At 37.7% G+C, this 17,838-nt stretch overlaps 1 long non-coding RNA gene across 1 annotated transcript; it reads right to left on the bottom strand.

Moving 5' to 3' along the window:
• Window positions 1-15,013: 15,013 nt before the first annotated feature.
• On the bottom strand, window positions 15,014-15,696 carry LOC134670492 (uncharacterized). The gene is made up of 2 exons (XR_010099067.1): window positions 15,372-15,696; window positions 15,014-15,282 (listed from the first exon to the last, which is right to left on the bottom strand). It is a non-coding gene; the product is annotated as an uncharacterized LOC134670492 (long non-coding RNA).
• Window positions 15,697-17,838: the final 2,142 nt, after the last annotated feature.

Genomic DNA, 17,838 nt, shown 5'->3' with positions numbered 1-17,838 from the left:
CACTTACATTCGGATGCAATATGCAAATCGTATGCAAAGGCTGACCGAGCTGGAAAATCAGGCGAATTAGTATTGTCTTAAGCATTCCTTTAGAGAAATAAATCTTTGTAAGTGACTTTTTAAGTATTTTTTTTACCACTCTCCTTTATCCATTTAATATCTTGGATTAGGTTATTTTATAATATGAATATAAAAGTAAATTACAAAAACACATACAAAACAGTAAAAATAATAACTAGTCCAATTCATCCTCCAACATTATATGACCTTTGAAAACTCTCAAACAATACTAACAGAGGTCAACGAACTCAAACTTCATAATGGAATGACAGCTATTATGCGCTCACAAAACATTTACACAGTTTTGCACTTTATGTCCGAAGGAATAAGATAATTATTACAGTAGCTGCTTGTTCAGTTTTCCCTTGGCTCCGGAGTTTTCCGTGACATTTATTTAAATTAACTGAGAACGTTACGTTTAGAAATTAACGCAGTTAGTAACACATAGAGAAACACACAAACGGGCATAGTAATGAATATTACCTAAGAGTGTAAGAGCGTTTTCACATTGTCCGATCCGATATCGGATGTCAGAAGGAAGTAAAATGTAAGATATATGTGTTTCTCTGTATTTATTTATGCATTTAACAAATCAATATTATAAAAAAATTAAAAACCGGGCAAGTGCGAGTCGGACTCGCGCAAGAAGGGTTCCGTACCATAATGCAAAAAAAAAAACAAAAAAAAGCAAAAAAAAACGGTCACCCATCCAAGTACTGACCACTGGACTCCCGACGTTGCTTAACTTTGGTCAAAAATCACGTTTGTTGTATGGGAGCCCCATTTAAACCTTTATTTTATTCTGTTTTTAGTATTTGTTGTTATAGCGGCAACAGAAATACATCATCTGTGAAAATTTCAACTGTCTAGCTATCACGGTTCGTGAGATACAGCCTGGTGACAGACGGACGGACGGACGGACAGCGAAGTCTTAGTAATAGGATCCCGTTTTACCCTTTGGGTACGGAACCCTAAAAACGATAGACTTAAACGATTAACCATAAAAAGAAAAGCCTCTCCTGACATCCGATAACGGAAAGGCGCTTCCGATTAATGCTGCCATGTCGGAGCTCCCCGTTAGCTGTCGGACCGATAATATTTTTTTGTGTATATGTCAAGGCATAATGTTTATTGTAGTGTACGTGACCGCTACAGATGGCGCCCGGGCGCGCCCTTTGGCGCCTGACTACGGGGATATAGGATCCTTCATCCGATAAGTATCGGATCGGACAATGTGAAAACGCTCTAAGGGAGAGTATTTTTAATTCTTTAGACCAGTAACATACTTTCTAATATTTTTAAGTAGGTATGTCTCGTATGAAACTCAAATCTGTCGCGGAAAGCGCATAAAACAACCGCGCGCTTTAATGACTCATATATTTGCTACTTGCGTTTAGTGGGAATTGTATGAACTCGTACCTAATAAACACACCAGAAACACATATCCTTATTAACAATACTCCTAATATATCTGCAGATATAATATACATACCTATATATATACATATACCATAAACGCAGTATTACACGACTAATGGCAAACGAGCGCTTTGAGGGCACGTTCGCTGCTATATTTGTGGTTTTCGTGCTTAGAATTATATGTTAAATTACGTTATTGTTGGTATATGTGTGTACCTACATAGTATGTTGGGATGTACATAGTATGAATTCAATATATGCGATATAATCCGTTTCAATTGTTTTATGTTATATGTGCGTATTAATTTAGAAATACATGTAATATAAACAAAAAAAATTTAGAAATTGTGTATTAATTTTGCGAGATCAAAGCCACACGAATCCGTTGGCTTGGTCACCTGGAGCGTATGTGAGACATCCGGGGGGAAAACGTCCGTCTAGGCGTCCCAGATATAATACCGCTGAAGTGACGAAGCCCAAAAAGACCTGTCCGCCCTCGGAATACCCAACTGGCGTGAAGTGGCGCAGAATAGGGCAGAATGGCGCTCTCTTAGTGTCAGAGGCCAAGATCCTCTTTGGGTCACTGAGCTAGTGATGTATGTATGTATGTATTAATTTTGACTGAATTGTGCCTACATGCGCTGTTAATGCAGTTATTCAATTAATATGTTATATACTACTTATTAAATTATTCATCTCCATTTTGAAGTTACTAAGCGGGTTTAATCAATTATTACTGTAAGTATCTCGAAATTAAATCTTATAAATAACTTTAGTTTATAATATGTAATGTAAGTTTTAAAAAACTTGGCTGCACCCAAGTCTGACTTTTGAGAAAATATTTATTTATGCGTTTTATTTTACGCCCTGAATTTCTATTGTTATTCATGAACGAGCTACTAAGTAGCCTCTATCTATCTATCTATCTAATACCTTTAAACAATCAATTCTTGTTTATTTATTTATTAAACATTAAATTAGCTTAAAAATAATAAAACAAACTATAACCCCCTTATTCATAAACGTTTACTAAAGTTGATAAGCCGATAATAATCGTTTGTCCCTTGCCATCATACCAATACGTCGGAAAAGGACAAACGATTATTATCGGCTTGTCAACTTTAGTAAACGTTTATGAACAAGGGGGTAGATATAATACCGGGTGTGGCCTGTAATATGAGCAAAAAATTAAACTGTAGGCTGTACTCCTCATATTTGTTCAGCGACTTTTAAAAATAACATGTGCTTTGATTTTTAATACACTTTAAAGTTTATTCTAAGTCGCAATGTATTGCGAATTTTGTTATGTTTAAGGCGTGACAAGCAACGTCAATCACAATGATATGACGTGGCGATGGCGTCCATTGAAGATAATATTTATTTTGTATGAAAAATAGGGACTATAAATACTTCATAATTTTTAAAAGTTGTTGAACGAAAGTTTCACCATTTGAGGACTATAATCTATGTTTTAATTATTTGCTCGTGTTACAAGCCACACCCGGTATATTTCGGGGATCTCGGAAACAGCTCTAACGATTTCCATGAATTTTTTTATGAGGTTTTCGGGGGCAATATACCGATCTAGCTAGGTCTTATCTTTGGAAAGACGCGCGTTTTTGAGATTTTATGTTTTCCGAGCAAAGCTCGGTCTCCTAGATATTTAGATGTTAATCGCTTAATCTGTCATTCGACATGTACAACTGTCAGATTTCGCATCCACGTCAAATCAACAGTTGATTTTATTGCATACTGAGTGTTGATTCCATCAACGGTGGATAATATCATTTGGTACAACCAAAACTCCACTCTAAACTAAGGGTGGTTCGGTTTGGTTTGCTTGTCACCCTAACTGTGGATTGTTAATGTCAAATTTTGACATTGTACGTATTCGAGGACTTATGATTTTTCCCACGTCAACGGGAGATCAACACGATACGTCAAACGTCGCTTGTCGAATAGGGGTCCTTATAAATTAACTAATTGATGCTTGCAAAGTTTTATCAATAAGTCTTTTTATACCTTATGAAGAACCTGCTAGCCAACGTAAATATGCATTTAATCAGCCCTTTACTTTTACACCGATACTTCTGGACGGTAATTAAAATCCCTTAACACTCAATTTGTAATTAAAAATTTAAGAAACCCATTTACAAATTGCCTTCTTCAATATGCTTGAAAGCGTTGTATTCAGAAATCAAAAGTTTTAAGTCTGTCATTGTTCATAAAAGGATAAAAGTAAGTATTGGAAATAAAATTTCTGTTAACAGATTAGAAAATTTAGATGAATTCTTTACTTTTTTCGGGTACGAGTTTTTTGATTCTAAAGAGTGATAGCTATTAAAGTTTAGCTTTAATTGTTTTGGCTATGGAATCCTTCGATTAAAAAAAAAAATACCACATTAAACGTACATCCATATACTTAATATTATAAATTATAAATTGTAAATATTATAAATTATAAATAATATTATAAAGGCGAATGTGTGTCTGTCTGTTTGTCTGTTACCACTTCACGGTTAAGCCGCTGAACCGATTTAGTTGAAATTTGGTATAGCGATAGTTTGAGTCCCGGGGAAGGACATAGGATAGTTTTTATGTCGGAAATCGTCTCTGAAGAGAGTGCAATGGGGGTTTTTTTTGGGGGGGGGAGACCTAGTGTACAAATTGTCTATGTACCTACCTTATTTGACATGTAAAATATTATGTTTTATGAATAAATAAATAATGAATGAATGAATGAATTGGAAGAGTTAATTAATTGCCTAATAATTGAAATAAGCAACGCGCGAATTTAATGATTACTATTAGCATTATCCAGACGCTATACCTACTTTAGCTACTGTCACTAATTCCACGCAGGCGAAGTCCCGGCAAAAACTAGTTTAATATAAATTAAATATAGTATATCCCAAGAAAATATTTTTCTATTTTATTTGTTTGAGAACAGAGTTCATGAAACAAGATGATAAAATAACAAAGAGAGCACTTTAAAAGCACTAGACAGTTTTACTAGTGCAGTTAAGACGATGTCCAGACGTTAGAGCTACTTGGGTGTGCTCAGGTGACATTTATCTTACTATCTCGAGTTCTAGCGGTATTATTAGGGTGTAAATATACTAAGGGCTAGCTGGCGCGCACGGAGCGGGCGCACGCACGCGGGTGCAATTAGAGTGATATTCCATTTCCAACTGCAACTGCAATACTGTTCACTTTACTATGGAAATTGACAGTGACAGCGACGTGTTTCCATAGTAAAATGAACAGTATTGCAGCTGCAGTTGGAAATGGAATGTCACTTTTAGGTAAAATCCGTCGCACGCGTCCGTGCCAGTTAGGGTTGCTCATACTCTTTTCTTCCTCGCTTTATTCCGGCATTTTGCCATGGCTCATGGGAGCCTGGGGTCCGCTTAACAACTAATCTTAAAAATTGGCGAGGGCACTAGTTTTTACGAAAGCGACTGCCATTTGACCTTCCAACCCAGAGGGAAAACTCGGCCTTAAGTAAGTAATTAATATTATTTAGTCCGGTTTCCTCACGATGTTTTCCTTCACCGAAAAGCGACTGGTAAAAAGTTCCGAAAATCTCATTGATACGAGCCGGGGTTTGAACCCTCGACCTCCGGATTGCAAGTCGCACGCTCTTACCGCTAGGCCGCCAGCGCTTTTCTAACGTTAACGTTGCCCATACTATTTTTCGTTATCCCGCGCACCCACCAACGACTATTAGCTAGATACTTAAATGTTAACATTTTAAATCGATTCGTTGGTTCAGAAAATTGAAGACACAAAAAGGTAACATGACATTCTTGAAGTCTTTTTAACGGTTTCTACGTTCAAAACCTCAATATGCTTTTGATGTTCAATAGATATTCAGACTTGTAATCTTTTCCATATTCCAAACGGTTGAGATATGGCCTGCGGCTGTGCAGTGAGCGCCCTGTGTCTCTAGCATTTTGACATCACGCTGTAGATGTTTTAAGATGTGAGAGGCAGCAGAATCTTGTTTTACTTAGGAGTTTGTTTTATTCCTCAACCTACCAACGGAGGGGCAGCTGACGTCCATGAGGATTCATCATACATAGCCGTTGAGTTATCATCCGGGAGGCGATTGGTCATGGAATTCTGTTCCTGGCTCGCGGTCTATAACCACTATAATCAGTGTATTTAGAAGCAGTAGGTACCTACTTACGTGGGCCATTTTTTTGCCGATATTTTTTATCAGTTTTTGATAGACTTTGGTAGGTTTGAAGAGTTCCACATTCTGGTCGCACGCGCATGACTATATTGCTGTCTCGCTTGCATGGTGGCATTGACTGCCGGCATCATCAGCAGAACAGCACCGGTAGCACGTCGCATTTTTATCATTTTTCACCATGCCTGTCACGTTCTAACAAGTATGTAAGTGCGAAAGTGACGGATATAGTGGCAGGTGATAAAAATGGAACCATGCTGCGCCAATAAGAGGGTCAATGTACCAAGTTCTTCGTGCTTTGCGTCCTTGCTTTACCTTCAGATTGAATATCGCACATCATAAGTTATGATGATGATGATTCATAACCCCACAACACAAATGAAAATCGCTATCGCTTCAACTTGTGCCTTAACCGAACCGATTGACAACAGTCATTGGAAATCGTTCCCAAAGCGATTTCCGGAGCCTTCGGCCTTTGTCTCAAGCTAAATGCAAATGCTGATGCAGAGCGAACCAGCCAACTGGATGTAGAAGCAGAGATTGTTCGAAACGTCAAGTTTCATAGTATTTGACATTTTGAGTAGCTTTTTATATCCTCTTTCACGTTTATAAACTGCCGTGCCATATTCGAACTTCAAGATATTCACAAGAGACGACACGTACTAGATCCATTCTAGATACGTTATAGTTCAGATATCAACAACAGTTCTCTTTTGCAGCGCTTTAACAAGGGTCTACCTGTGAACGCGAAAATCGAAATTTAGTTATCTGTCTTTTTATCGCTTGCATATGCAAGAGTGAAAAAAAATCGATTCTCTTGTTACGCGGTAGACCCCCAGATTGTGATGGATTGTGGTAATAGCGCCCCCTACCAAGAGTTTCGCGTAATATTCCCTATTGATCACAATAAACAATTTAAGAGTGACATTCCATATCCAACTGCAGCTGCAATACTGTTCATTTTACTATGGAAACGCGTCTTTAACATTGTCAATTTCCATAGAAAATGAACAGTATTGCAGGTGCAGTTGGAAATGGAATGTCACTTTAAGGTAACCGTCCGGGTGCTCGACATGTCAAAGGAAAATATTTATTTATCATTTATTTACGATTGATTTCGTGGATAAGTAGGTATGTCCCAAAATGCCTAAAAGGACAAAAACAGAAATATTTAGCATAAACAATTAATTCCCCAAAAAATGATTAGTCCACGAAATCCTCCTAACCGGATTGTTTCTAGCTCTCCATTTTTCATTCGGTTCCATTAGCTGTATCGGCGCTGCGCCGAAATCCGGCGTAATGCGGAATAATCCCGTTCCCGCCGATCGGCGTGGTGCACAGATAACATAATGTGACAGATATGCCACTTTATGTAGGTATAGTCTCATCGAAAGATCAGGGGGCCGATGTTTGAATTTCGATCGCTCGATTTCGTCACTCGAAAATCGATGGAAAACGGCGAAATGCTAATTTTTGAGATACGAGCGATAAACATTTAGAATGTAGTGGTATTGATCACTCGATTTCAATTCTATTAGTAGAATTTAAATGCCTATTTAGTGGAGATATTAATTAACGAAATACACGAAATCGACTGGTCGAAATTCAAAAATCGGCCCCCAGGGCTGGAAGTCGCCAGAATCATGGCATTATCTTCTTCTTAAGGGATCTGTGTTAATTCTTCATCTGTATATTTTATTAGTGCTTACGAATTATTTGTCTTCTATTCTATAAGTACTCAGATATTTTAAAGGTAGGTATCTCATATCTGAATGTTATGTTTCGTCACGATGTTTTCCTTCTCCGAAAAGCGACAGGTAAATATCAAATGATATTTCCTATATAAACTTGGCCTATTAATTTACGGTTATTATATTGATCGAAGCCTATAAAAAATTAAAACGTTTTTGCTTAACAACGGCGCATCTGCAGAATTATAAAATCTACGGCATTTTCCAGCGTTTGGTCCAATCGCCAGTTTTTCCACCGAATATTTTAGTCCAATGCCGAATGCGATTATTAGCTATCGGCCATTACCAGTGGTTCCCAGTTTTGAATTTGCGAAATAGTGCAGCGTACACGGTGTAAATGCATTACCCTCCTTTCCGATGCGCAGTCGGGTAAAATGCTGTAATTGCCAAGCAATATTGTGAATTAAGTGATCTAAGTCTGATGAAGTAGGCAGAACAAAATGACCAATTCAATACAATATTTCTTTAGATCAAATAAAAAATCCATATTATTGTTAGTATAAGGCTCAACAAAAACTTATAAATCTAGTGATTAAAATAAAAATAAAAAACGGGCAAGTGCGAGTCGGACTCGCGCACGAAGGGTTCCGTAACTCAGCGTTGACGGTTGATTAAAGACGCACACCATTTTCTGACTATTGCGGCGTATAAACAACATATTCTAGGTATTCCATTTTATTTTGTGATCAAAATAAGTGGAAAGGTCCAAATAAATCTGCTAAAAGGACGTATTGTCACACCTACGGAAACCTAAATTACGCGAAACGTCCTAATGCCTTTTTTCAATCTCAGACAAATCACTATAAAATCGGACTTGTTGCTAAAAGGGAAATAAACTTGTGGTAAAAAACGCTTTTCACTGGGCTTTTATCGTGGACGTCGACGGTAACGACACGGTAACGATAAATTTATCGTCACGACAAAACAGGGGAACAAAATGTATGAGATTGTATCTATGCCATAGACTAGGAATCCTCTATGCAGTCGCTTTACGACTGACTTGGGCTAAGGCGACAACGATAGGGGGGAACGAAAGATACGATCGCTGTTTCACTCCAACCTATGGTTGTCGCCTTAGCCGAAGCCAGTCGCGCAATGTCGTGGCCAGCGCATTAGGTACGCGCTACGAGCATAGTGGAGCCGGTAACATAGGAAAATCGTATGTAGCGAAAAGCGCCTTCGAACAGAAAACCCGCATCACTCACTCACTCACTGGCAGGGCTGTGAATGTGTTACTCTACCGTCCACGATATAGGTACTATCGTATTCGTATCGGTAAGTCGGTTTTACGTATACCAAACAGTGGGACATTTCTGTCCCATGCATTATCGTTACGATATCCATTTACACTAACATGATTTTCACTCATACTTTTATAAATAACACGGGACTTAAACGCGTAAAATTTAAGTTTATTTATGGCCTGACGTTTTGAATAGAATAGAATAGAATAAAACTTTATTTTATATAATTTAAGTTACAGAATTATGGCCCGCCAAGTGCAAGCAGTATTATTTTACATATATGTCTTAGGTATCAAAAAGATCTAATGTAAAGTAAATGGGGCTCAGTTCAGACATGAACTGGCTCACGCGAAAGCTATGTATACATTTAAATGACAGGGATACGAGGTGGGGCCATTCGCTTGGAGAGTGGTTTTCCTCTTTCGTGTCTACACACATAGTCAATTTCACCAGTACGCAGACCAGGCAACATAGGATTATGGTGGTTCGGCTTATCATATCTGTCCCCGGGTTGCGTAAGACCCGGAATTTGCTGATCCTTTAACTTACGGAGCATGTCTTCATGGAGGTCTCTAGCACGTATGTACCATGGGTCTTCATCAAGCATCTCCCAAATGATTTCTGAACTCGTGTTACGCGGAAAATTAGCAGCTGTTTTCAGTGCCATGCGGTATTGTCTCTCTAATTCAGTCAACCTAGATTTACTCACCCTAGGATAGAGTTGAACTATGCCATAATCTATTATTGGTAACAGAGTCGCTTTTATTACTTTTATTTTTGTCTCCAGCGGGACCTTACTATACCATCCTATAATTGGCGCCAGCATACCGCGAACCTGTTTAACCTTTTTAACTGTATTTTTTACATGTTCTTTCATGACTAATCTTTGGTCAAGGTGTACTCCAAGATATTTAATACTCGATTTGATTGGCAAGTTCTCATGTTGGAGGCGTATGGCCCGACTGTATTTTCGTTTGTTAGTAAACATGGCGCAGTCCGTTTTACTGACGTTGCACTTCAAACCCCATTCTTTATAATAGTTGATCACCGTTTTGGCAGTGACGTTTTGAACGTGACGTTGCGTTCGTGGTCACAGGCTGACACCACTTTGCCTGCCTTTTTCGTCTGCCTGTGTTGCGGGCGCAGACTTCTCTGGCCGAAGGGTGTGGTATTTCGGCTAATCCGTGGAAATTTGCCGAGTCATGCACCAGAACACGTGATGCAGCAAAAAAAAACTGTTGTCTCTCTAATAGTTATTTACGATACAAGTGCGAAAAAGAGGAAATTCGAAACGAGTGGCGATAAATTAAAACACGACCGAAGGGAGTGTTTTAAATCGACACGAGTTGCGAATCACCTTTTAAAGGGCCATATGTTTTACAGTACATATGGCCCTTTAAACTTATGACATCGCACGAAAAGTGCTATTTTACGCACTAGTGCGGGAAAATAGGACCATATGTACTGTAAAATGATTTTCAGTTTAAAAGATTTTAATTATTAATAGTATGTTACTACCTATGTTAGTCTGTAGGGTATGTGTATTGGCCTTAGGTGCCAGATAATAAATAATCTTAATACAAATACACAAATATTTGTTCCTGAGTCATGGGTATCTTCTAAGTAGGTATATAAGTGTGTATTTATTTATATAAATATGTATATCATCGCCTAGCACCCATATGCCATAGTACAAGCTTTGCTTAGTTTGGGGCTAGGTTAATCTGTGTAAGATGTCCCCCTAAAATTTATATATTTTTTAATTTGATTTTCGTAATATCGTGTCGTTATCGTGATCGTGGAAGACCACGATAAAGTATAAAAGCGCTCATTGTAAGACAAATGGACATCACCCGGAGAGGTTAGCTGGGGGACATTTATTCCATTTCTTAAGGCCCTCTTAGATGTTTTACGCGCCATTTGCTGTCCGTACTTTGAATGAATGCAATGTCAAGTTAAGGTGACGTTGTAGGTCAGGGGAAAATGTTTTGTACTGAGCCTCTACCATCAGTTGGCAGAGTATTTTTCACTTACACTCGGTGAATAAACGTGCCGTGAGTCACGTTTTACGTTTCTTTACGGTCTTATGTACCTAACTTCACTCCACTCCAAACGATACTGTCCCTTTCTAACTATACTAAAAAACAGAGCAAGAGTTACGAGTATATCGGAGTTTTATACAGCGCCTCTAGGAGTCACCTAATGAACTAAATAACAAAATTGTCAAATTTTCTCACGTCTACGTAATTTACTATCTATGCATCTCGCTCTCGCATATTAGTGCAAGTGAGATGCACAGAAAGTAATGTTACATATACTGATGGTAGCCGTGAATATGGAGGGTAGAGATAAGGAGAATCCTTTATGACTTTATGAGAAAACTCCTTAATGGGAGAATATTTGCAAAAACTGGGCACGCTGTCAGCTATTATAATTTTTTTACATCTCTCCAGAGTAGCGAAAAAAAGAAAACCCATAAACTTAGTCTTTCATTGTATTAATACCGTACTAAATCATGGAGAATGGAAGATACTCGTATTTACAAGTGGAAAAACGTTTTCTCTTTTTGTATGGACGATTACGTAGTATACTTCCCTCTTAAACTTTTAAGGTTTTTGACGGACACTTTTTCATTATTAATTACATGGAGTATTCCTTACCTCTACAATCCACTAAGAGCATTTAGAAGGGAGATGTCATCGCTGTCATTTTCTTTACAAAACAGTCTGCCGATTTTTGCGGCGGAGGGGACATCAAATGTATTGCTATTTCTAGATGATTTGTACGTAACGTACAAATAGCCATGTCAGTCTATACAAAAGTTTGCACAATTGTGCAAGTTTTTCGGCGGTGTACCCTTGTTTTGCCGACAAACTTTTCATCGAATATTATTTCATCGACAACAATTCATCGAAACGTTAGTACTAGTAATATTGTTTGGCGTTATTTTGTTTCATATACAGTAGCGATCAAAAGTATTTTGACAAACGAACTTCTTTCAATATGTTTATGAATAGGGTATATATTTAATCATTACGTTACGATTATATTTTATTCACCCTTCATTTGTTACGTTTCCACTTAGATTACTAAAACTAAACAACAGACTTAGAATTAAAACTGATAATTTGCGCTACAGGTAGATCAAAAGTATTTTGACACTTTAATGAAATGCTTTTGCTGAACTGGCAAGACGGTTAAAAAAAAACATTTCATTAATATTTAATGGCATATCCTCTGGCTTTCCTCACAGCAGTAAATCGAGACGGCATAGAGTCCCCTAACTTCTGTATATGATCATATAGTATGTTCGCCCATTCTGACTGAAAACCTTGGAAAAAACCCCATTGTTTGAATTATTTCTGCACCTCACACTGGACGATCCAACGCTTTCTATAAAAGCTCTATAGCATTAAGATCAGTACCTTGACTAGGCCACTCAAAAACCTAGATTTTTTTGCATTAAAGAAGCCTTTACATGATCGGATTTGTGTTTGAGGTCGTTATCATGCTGAAAAACCCAGCGAAGTGGCATATTTTCTTTTGTATATGGTATCATTTGTGTGTAGAGTAAATTTTCATATACATATCGATCCATTATCCCATCAATTCGTACGGGAGGCCCGACTCCATGGCGAGAAAAATATCGCCAAGCCAATGACGTTAGGGCCACCAATGCCACCAGGCTAGACTGGGTGTGTACCTGGTATCGCACAACGTGTCTTTTGTTATTTGGACGACGCACATACTTGATACCATCCGACGACATAAAATTAAACTTGCTTTCGTCACTCCATAAAGTTTTTGAGCAATCGGAACTTGTCCACAACTTGTCACGAATCGCGAATGCTAATTGGGATACCTTATTCTTTGCTGAAATATGTATTTTTTTTTAATGGGCGTCTACCATGTAATCCATGCTCTATTAAGAGTAGTTTAATAGTAAAAACAACAACCTTTACATTATAGTTATTTTTTAGTTAATTTTTAATTGTTACTGTACGCTTCCATGGGTGTTCTACTGAAATCTTTTTTATTACACGATCAGTTGTAGAAGTAGTTTTTCGAGGACAACCGCTTCTATGCTTATTTGTGATGCAGTTTCGAGCCTTGAACTGCTTATTTCAGACAGAAATCAGATGCAGTGATACACCAAAAGTCCGCAAAACCTCAGCTTGCTACTTATCTTTCTAAAGTGCAGCCGCACCAGCTTGCTTCAAATCGTTCGAATATGCTTTATGATTGGCATATTAAGAGAAGTATCCAGATGTAATTACTTCCAAAATATTGAAATTCTGCGGCTCTGTTTTCAAAAAAATTGTAAAAAAGAACCGTGTCAAAATACTTTTGAACCCGTAAATTGACATTTTTTGTTGCCAAGTTTATATTTTCATTCGATGACACTAAGCTTTTTACGTGTTTCAAGAAGCTTTTAAGGCATTGATTAAATTATCAAAAAATCATTTGAAAAAACTAATATGTTTCATACAATACCAATGTTATTATCATTGTCAAAATACTTTTGGTCGCTACTGTACTATTTATTTCAATTTTTCTTACTGCGTGCGTAGAAATAATATTCAACGAATATTACTTGATCGCTAATTCGTTTCAAAATATTTTGATTGGCACAACTACTAAACATCGCAATTCATTTGTGCGACGTATTACTTTAATACATTTTTATATATCGTACTATACATTTATACATTTTTCTGTTGTAAGAATTTTAGATTTAGGTTAGGTTAGGACTGCGACCCCACACAGAAACGAACGGCTATCAAAGTAGGTTTAGGTTAGGTTAGAACTGCGACCCCACACAGAAACGAACGGCTATCAAAGTAGGTTTAGGTTAGGTTAGAACTGCGACCCCACACAGAAACGAACGGCTTTTTAAAGTAGGTTTAGGTTAGGTTAGAACTGCGACCCTACACAGAAATGAACGGCTTAAATTATACCTATTTATAATTTGGCCAAAATGAAAATGGCAGCCTTGTTTCGATAAGAAATATTACAAATTGAAGTAATTTTACGCGTAATCAATTTTATTAAATATAATACAAAATGAAATAAGAAAACCCGTAAAGAAATACCACGATATAAACTATATACAAAATAACTCAAGTACCAATTAAAAGTCCCCGATTTAAATTTACTAGTATCGATTCTTCGACGCAATAACTTGTCGATGAAATAAAAATACTTGAAACGTTGTCTTCCAAATAACATTCGATGAAATGTCTGTCGGCAATTCAAGGGTAAACCGTTTTTCGGCAGAGGGGTAAGTAATAATGTCAACAAAAAAATAAAGAGTATACCTTCGAGACTACTACGACTATGATATTTGATTTATTCGGTTGTCAATATAAAACAAATGTAGGTGTTCTTTCTTCTCGTAAGAGACGCCATTACTATGTAGTCTTGCTTGAGATTAATAAACATTACCTATATGGTGTTAAAACAAGCTTTTCTTTCCTGCTTGGAACCCTAATCCTAAATCCTAACAGTAAGCACTCAATGGCCACTCCAGTTATTAAATGCTCTAAGACCAATTTTGTCACTATTTTACTGACTCAACCTTCATTCTACAATTTTTTAAAGATTTGACGTTGCCATAGTTACAAAAATAATAAACACGTCAATGTTAGTAAACAATGTATAAATTAAAATATATTGTATTCAAGACAAAAATTGCAAAATATGATAATTACGTAAACATCATTAATAATCGAGTTAAAATTATGACTTTGCGTGTTAAAAAATAGGAAGCAAAGTATACGGCGCGATTATACATATACAGGCCTATTTTGGCTACATATTTATTACCTATGACGAAAATAGTACACACATGAGAAGAAATCTTAAAATATTAAAATAGGTATGTATTATATTGGTCCGCTTCAGTCCACATCATGACAGCGGCCGTCTCCTACTACTAAGTAACATTATCTAATAGAGTGTGCGGAAAGAGAAGAGTCGTGAAATTTAGGGGAGCCCATACATTATACCTACGACTCTTCTCTTTCCGCACAGACCCTACGTATGACCTTAATAGCGATCTTAATTTTATAGTACCTATATGATCTCGAGTATATTTCAGTGCCAAGCGCCCCATTTCCAATACAAAATGAACCCACGCAGCGGGTTTTTGGCAATAAATGTGTTTAAATCATATTTAAATTTTCAGATTCTGAACCACCAGCAAGTTTTTGAAGAAAGTTTTATATTTCCTGTTACCAAGTTTATATGAAAAACGATTACCTAGGTACCAAACACAATAATTTGAACAACGGAAAATTAAATAATACTTACTTAGTACTTAAAGAAAAATAAATAAACTCACAGAACATTTGTATGTTTTATTTTATTTAAGATAATAATGCTTAATAAAATACGTAGCAATTCTTGTGTAAATATTATAATAGGTCATGCGGTATGTTCTTACTATTTATGTGTAATGTGCACCCAGCAACAAAAACAGCAACATGTCTATGTACCGCTCCTTGTATTGAGCCTTAATTCTTAATACATATGTAACTTCTACATGCATACGCATGCATACATGATGCAATCCGGGTTTTCATGGAAATGTTGTTTTCAATCAGCTTCTTGCCTAAAACCAAAAACTGCTCGTAAGCAATGTGATTTTCGCAAATGTAGCAGTAGAAATAGGAAAATATGATGTCAAGTATAACTCATTACCTTTGTACTAAATCAGCCTTTTATCGAACTATTAATTGATTTATCCCTTAAAGTTTTGCTTGAAGTGCACGTACTGTTATAAATTAATACATATTACGTTGAAAATTGCATGGATATTTGTAAAAAATCTGCGTATTTGTTGTGATTACAAGTTGACAGAAATGACACGTTGGAAACGCACGTATTTTTCGTGTCACTGTCACGTTTACTCGCGTTAAATATTTACGCAGAACAATTCTGGCTCAGTTTTCATTATATAATTAGAAAGAGAGCGTTTTAGGTGTGAAGTTAGGCAAGTATGGAAAACTCGCGTAAAAACGTCTATAACTCATGGTACCAATAGAATTTTTTAGTTCTTTACGTGACCGGTAGAGGCTCTGTACAATTACTCAATACATTTTCCTTAACTTTCTCACTGTTTTCACTTCTCACTGTCATTCACGAAACTGATAGTCATCATCATTGGCCACATCATCTGTTGTAGATGTTTGTTGCGGCGCTTGTGTGTTTATGGGGTCCCGCATCGCCGTTGATGGCTATAAAGTCCTATAGCAGCGCGGCATTTCTTGCCACATCGATCGCACACAAAACGCGAGTCCGCAGGAGGTGGTAGAGCACGACGAAGACTTTTCCGCTTAAGGTTCTCCAGCCAGTCATCGTCATGCTTAGAAGTTCCGACTTGAATGTCATGACGCCACTCCGGTCTCATTTCGGCACGTTTCTCCCAGCCCTCGGTCCGAATGCCAAAACTGTCCATGTCACGCTTACATGAGTCCTTAAACCGTAGAGTTGGGCGCCCTACAGGTCTTTTTACGTCCGCTATCTGACCCAGCATTACTTGGCGTGGAAGTCTCCCAGGGTCCATGCGATGTATGTGACCGAGCCAACGAAGTCTTCTCTGCTTTAACATAGCAGTTAAGCTGCAGCAACGCGTTCTTGAGAGTACTACCTCGTTGCTAATTTTATCTTGCCAAGTAACTCCAAGTATAGTCCTCAGGCAGCGCATGTGGAAAGCGTTCAACTTCCGTTCTTGTTTCGCGTATGTAGTCCATGTTTCTGATGCGTACAGCAATACACTTAGGACGCAGGTCTGGTATACAAGGACTTTGGTGTATGTAGTGAGCATACCGTTTCTCCATACGCGCGCGAAAAGCTTCCCAAAAACAGTTGATGCTCTGCCTATCCGAGTGTCTATCTCCTTGTCGTTAGATAGTGACTGGGTGGTGGTAGAGCCAAGATAGCAGAAATGGTCCACGACATCGAGCACAGCACCGTCGAGCATGATGTTCGGAGATTGGTTTACGCCTTGCACCATGATGACAGTCTTCCTGGTGTTTACGCTCATAGAGAACAGTCGACAGGCGCGACCAAATCGCGTCACCAACTCCTGAAGTTCGTTTTCAGAGTTTGCAACTAGTGCAGCATCATCCGCATATAGAAGTTCTCTAGCAATTACGTCTAGACGCTTGTTTTTTGACTTTAGAAGACTAATATTGTACAGTTTTCCATCCTTTCTAGTATGCAGGTGTACTCCGACATCGCACTCTTCAAAAGCAGTCAGAAGCAGAGCCGAGAAGAAGATATTAAAGAGGGTAGGGGCTAGCACACAGCCTTGTCTGACTCCACGGTTTACGCAGAAAGGCGCCGACCTCTCACCATCAAATATAATTGAGGCATTCATGCCATCATGGAAGGACCTGATAAGTGACAAAAGTTTGGGAGGACATCCAATTCCGCGCAATACTTCATATAGACCTTCCCTACTCACGGTATCGAATGCCTTGTTGAGATCTATAAAGGCCATATACAGTGGTACACGGTGTTCGCGAGATTTTTCCTGTAGTTGCCGAAGAGTAAATATCATGTCATTGGTTGACCGGCCAGCTCTGAACCCACACTGCGACTCAGGGTATATCTGAAAGGCCAAAGTGTTCAGTCTTCTCAATTTTATTAAATATAATACAAAATGAAATAAGAAAACCCGTAAAGAAATACCACGATATAAACTATATACAAAATAACTCAAGTACCAATTAAAAGTCCCCGATTTAAATTTACTAGTATCGATTCTTCGACGCAATAACTTGTCGATGAAATAAAAATACTTGAAACGTTGTCTTCCAAATAACATTCGATGAAATGTCTGTCGGCAATTCAAGGGTAAACCGTTTTTCGGCAGAGGGGTAAGTAATAATGTCAACAAAAAAATAAAGAGTATACCTTCGAGACTACTACGACTATGATATTTGATTTATTCGGTTGTCAATATAAAACAAATGTAGGTGTTCTTTCTTCTCGTAAGAGACGCCATTACTATGTAGTCTTGCTTGAGATTAATAAACATTACCTATATGGTGTTAAAACAAGCTTTTCTTTCCTGCTTGGAACCCTAATCCTAAATCCTAACAGTAAGCACTCAATGGCCACTCCAGTTATTAAATGCTCTAAGACCAATTTTGTCACTATT

This window comes from Cydia fagiglandana, chromosome 14 (genome assembly GCF_963556715.1).
Source record: "Cydia fagiglandana chromosome 14, ilCydFagi1.1, whole genome shotgun sequence".
Lineage (NCBI taxonomy): Eukaryota > Metazoa > Arthropoda > Insecta > Lepidoptera > Tortricidae > Cydia > Cydia fagiglandana.
This window is presented reverse-complemented; position numbering and strand designations above follow the sequence as displayed.